The sequence below is a fragment of the Acyrthosiphon pisum genome, chromosome A1 (genome assembly GCF_005508785.2).
Source record: "Acyrthosiphon pisum isolate AL4f chromosome A1, pea_aphid_22Mar2018_4r6ur, whole genome shotgun sequence".
NCBI lineage: Eukaryota > Metazoa > Arthropoda > Insecta > Hemiptera > Aphididae > Acyrthosiphon > Acyrthosiphon pisum.
The window spans coordinates 4,107,396-4,112,842 of NC_042494.1; the positions used below are offsets into that span (position 1 = coordinate 4,107,396).

General features: G+C 27.6%; 1 pseudogene; it reads right to left on the reverse strand.

Annotated features, from left to right (window-relative positions):
- Positions 1-1,838: 1,838 nt before the first annotated feature.
- LOC100165682 overlaps positions 1,839-5,447 on the reverse strand; it is a 7,318-nt pseudogene continuing 3,709 nt past the window's right edge.

The following is a 5,447-nucleotide window of genomic DNA, read 5'->3' on the forward strand; positions in this document are numbered from 1 at the left end:
AATGATGTCATCAGAAAATGCTTTAACAATTTATGTATGCAATTTGAAATGGAAACCAAGTACTTAATAGTAAGTCAAAATTTTGATCATAAGATTAATAACCAATTGACTGGTATTGGCATTTATAAATATTTATTATTTTTGTTACTACGAAATGCTAAAATATATTTTAAATATAAATAGGTAGATATACAATGTTTTTCAGTAGGGGAAATTTATGTCAGGAATTAAAAATATAAGGTAGGATCTGATACATATTAATTGTTGTGTACTAAAGCTGAAATTGATGATATTTTAAGTGACGTTTTTAAAATTAGAATATAAATATAAATTATACACATAAGTACTGATTTTAGTCTATTATGTAATAGGTACCTAACTATACAGGTAATATTAATAATTCTGATAGACTATTTGGTAAATTAACTTGTAAGTGGGGTTCACATTACACAATGTAGTGAAAAGTTGAATATAATATTCAACTTGTAGGTAATGTGGTGCCAATATTTTGTTACGTATGTATTAAATAATATATTAGTTTTACGTGTAACAAACAAGAGATGCGTACATTTATTAGGTAGTACAGTTGACGAAATATTATTTAATATGGACGACTACCTAGTAACCAACACGGCTTGAATAGTAAGCTAGTAAACAAAACAGGTATTGATTTGTTTTCATGTGTTCTATTTGTTACAGCAAAATAGTAATTACTTGAGCATGTAAATAATGTTAAAGACTAAATCAATTCACGCAAAACCTCTAAGTAATAAACTACCGGCGTTAACGCCTAAAACCAAACGATCAACTTACTTGACTAATTTCATGATTAGGTATTTATATTTAATGTAAAAACTATAAAAGCTTAAGGCTCACTGCTCACAAGTCACAACAACAAAAATCGGTGTTTAAAATTTTAGAATCAAAACATTTGTCTTTTTGGAAAAAGACGGGAAATTGCACGTGATAACTGATGTTGTCAACGAAAGATGCCGCAAACCAGGACTACCACCATCACTGATTGCGAATACTGAGGGTCAGTACTACCATCTCCGGTTAAAATTAACGGACACCTAACCCATAATAAAGTAATATAGATAATAATAATAATATTAAGAATAATAAAAAATTAAGAATATTAATTGAATAAAAAATATAAAAATTAATTTATAAAGAAAATTGTTATTACCCTATATACCCATATTAATTCACTTTCGGCAAAATTTATTGCGCTATTAAAGGATAATATTAAATTTTTCAACCGCTTCAGATTTGAAAGGCCATTATTATTTAGAATTGTTTATTTTTTTATAATGCACTGACATAAGCATTTTATCATATTTTTGGCTGATATGAACGATTGTCGATTCTTATTCTTGTCGATTTCTATTGATCACTACATGAAAATAATTTAAAATTTAATTAAGATAATAAAATGGCTAAATATATAGTGCCATATAAATATTTAGCCATGGCTATTGCCCAATGACACAAATCTACACTGAAACTGCTGTAAGACTTGACACTTGTACACCATAATATTCTTCAATATTTAAATTTAACATCCATAATAGCATCTACACAGATGAATATGTACCTAGTCATTCATAACCTTAATTAAATAGTACATTTTCTTTTATTATAATAATGTTTTTATTATTAACTATTTTCATTTATACTTGTTGTTTTAATATAAGCAAGATGTAAATTAAAATATAATCATAACACCTTATACAACAAAAATAAAATTTGTTAAATGAGTTGCTTTTAATAAGCTGTTTAAATTGGTTATTATTATTATTTAAATAACAATAATAATACACATTAATAATTACACATTGGAGTACAATACACGTTTTATTAATCAAGGTAAAATTAAAATGGAAAAAAGTACAACTTCTGTACAGTTACCAAGTGCTTCTAATGTTACCTATCTCTATTCAGAATAAGAAAGGTACCAAGTGACCAACTTGTGTGCATAGGTGTGGCTCATTCCAAATGCCAAACCAGGTGGTTGACTTGGTGGGAGAAGCATTTGACTGCCGCCAGACAAAAACCGATCACCGCCCGGTACATTTCTTATTCTGAATAGAGTAGTCAATTTTCGCCCATATAGGAATTTGAACTTTTATAAACAAGGCTAAGGAAAAAAATAAAAGTTATTGAATATAATAATAATAATACATAAAATCACAGTTCGATCAACATCCAGTTTGAAAAACTCGAATTGTTAGGTGTATTTACTAATTAAAATAAAATTTTGCCAAAAAATATAAAAATGAAGACACTACGCCTTCTATTTAAGGGGTTCACACAGACAATTTCGAGTTGTTTATCTTGAGCATAAATTCTAATTTAAGTATTTTAAAAGTGGTCCCATGTCAGTACCAACAATGGTTGTTGTCTAATGAGTAATGAGTATTATAAATAAAAACCGTTATGAACAGGACAAAATTAAAGCATATTATTTAGCCTCGTGACTACAGTAGATATACCAATTAATCACATTATAAGAAGAAAACTTTATCTGTGTCCGTTTTTATTTTTTCTTAAATAAACACCTAATCATTTTTAACAAACAAATTAAAAACAAAAAAAAAAAAAATGTTTTGACACAATACATGTCTTCTATTTTATGGAAAAAATTTGGTTAGGCTGGTATGAATACTGTCTCTGTAGGGTTGTGCAGCACAAAACCTTATTCACAGATAAATTATGGGTGGTATGGTCCTCTTACCACTTTTGACATGAGATAACGATATCCATTGTATACATGTTTTCAATAACCATTCATCAAATTGGTGGAATTATTTTTTAAAAATATTTTTATTGTAATATACAAGTCAAATAAAATACTTTTTTGAAAAAACTAAAAAAAAACATGCATTTAAGGGTTAATGTACTAGTTTAAAAGTCACAATTCAGTATTGAGGGGGTTCTGTGACTTAAAATAAGTTATAAAAATTTAAATTTATTGTAGGTAATTAAAATTCTCGTCTGTGATATTTATCTGGTTCCATGAAAGAAGTAACCACAACTCTGTTGTTGAACTTTCGGCCTGCCAAAGCTTGTTGTGCTTTTTGACAGTCAACAATAGCATTGAACTCTATAAACACCTGTAAAATAACATTTTTCAAAGCTCTATTTTATTAGAAAATAATAAAAATTAAAAATAATACTTTTCCGCAACCAGGCACATCAATTCCTTCAATAGGTCGTGGAATTTCTAGTGACCGAACAACGCCATATTTATTACACTCTTCACGAATATCTTCCAGAATATCTTCATATTCTTCTTCATCTTTTAGTTCATCAGGAGTTACCATATTCAGTAAACATAAAACCTGCAAATTATTATGATTTTAAAATGTTTACTTTGTATGTTATTAAAAAAAAACATTTACCTCAGTTGGTGGTCCTGCAGTTCCAACAACTGTAAGTCCAGGGACTTGAATCGTGACAGGTACTTGACCAAGCCCAGGATTTTTGGCCCCAATACTGGCCCTCTGTACAATTAATTTCTTTTCTCCTAATTGCATACCATTCAAACCAGCAATGGCCTATATTTACAAAAGTTAAATAATTAATTTTTGTGGAAAACAATCACTAACAATGTAGTATTTGATTATTAGTAAATTATTTTACCTGATCAGTCATCACTACATCAGCATACTCGCAGAACGCATATCCTTTACTTAAACCAGTGGCAGCGTCCTTGACCAAATTGAATGCTTTTAACTGACCAAATGATGTAAGTAGTTCTTTCACCTATCATCACGCAAATAAATAATTTAAAACCTATTATATCCTGTTGGATACTAATTAACCTTCAGTAATATTTGTTTAGGACTCCCATAGTGTTATTCACTTAATAATAAGCGGTATGCAATTTAAAAATAAAAAAGATAGAGAAAGAATTAATTTATTCAAATCTTAAGTGTTCTTTAAGAAAATTTGTAATTGTTTTAACACTTTTATATTCCAAATATCTAAGTACAATATTTGTTGTAAACCTGCTTAACACTGAACTTACAGGTTATATTATAGCTTTAAACATTTGTTTACTTTAATTATTAACCTGTTTTACAATAACTGTTCTTAATACTTTATCATAAAATTACATAAAACATTAATATATGAATTGAGCAGACCTAATGCTAAATATTCTTTAAAGTACACCACTTTATAAAATGTTAACCAATTTAGTTTATATTAATATTTAGTTGTGACCATTTTCACAAAGTAAAAATGTACTCCAGTCAAATTTAGTCTAACCTTAACATGCACTTTAAATTCAGTCAGTCCTAGTGTGTGGGTTACTGTCCGCAGCAAAATTTCTGAAGACAGGCAGGCATAATATATTATATATAATAACCTAATTAGGTTAGGTTTCTAATGTGTTAATACCATTCAGTATCTACCGAACTGACTATAAAAAAATATATACAATATACATATTATAGACGTCATTACTTTGTTATATTATTGTGTTTTTGTAGTACCTTTAATTTTTACACGAGTGTTGTTAGCTATAGCTACTCTTTTTGTCTGTTATTATATTTTTTAAGTTTTATGCATGATGACCAATTAGAGAGATTGTAACCGGTATTGAACATTGTAAAAAGTTTTGAAATATGTAAAGGATCACAATATCTATTTTATTTGTACTGTATACTGTCTAATAATAAGTTGTTATTAGCATTAATGATAAATAAAACAATCTATATTAGAACAATTATATGTTGTTCAAGCGCTGCTAAAAATATTTATTTTAGCAAGTTATTATACTGAGTTTAGGTTGACCCTACCCAAATAAAGCGGTATTGGAAACTGCAAGAGTTTATTATTTAATAAATAATAAATAGTTAATTCAATCTGTATACATTTTGATGACGTTACTTTTTTCTTAAGTATAATACCAAAATACATTGTATTATTACCAAAAATCCTCCAATTGCAGACTTAATTTTGAAATCAAATTTTATTTTATTCACTTTTAAATTAGTACCACACAATTTGTTTAAGAAAAATAGTTATTTATTATTTATTAGAAGTTATTAACTCATTAATTAGAGTTTACATTTATAGTATATTTTTTATTTAATATAGTACATAAAGACAGATATTTTATTTAATCTTGTTAGTTGTATTTATATTATTCAAGAAAGCATAAGAACAGTTTATTCCCTATGACACATAAATACATAACCAATGTAATATTCCGAAACACCACTTGCCTGTATGTCGATTTGGACAGACGAAACAGTTGTATCAGAGTTTCATTTTCAACCAAGTACTCTAGCTAAGGGCAAGGGGTATAGCAGAGGAACAATTATTAGCTTTTTACTGTTTCATTAAAATGTCTCAAATTTTTTTCTTTTTTTTTTTACTTACATTTGTTTTCAGACAGAAAGAAAAGTAAATGTATCACAAGCATAATGAAAGGT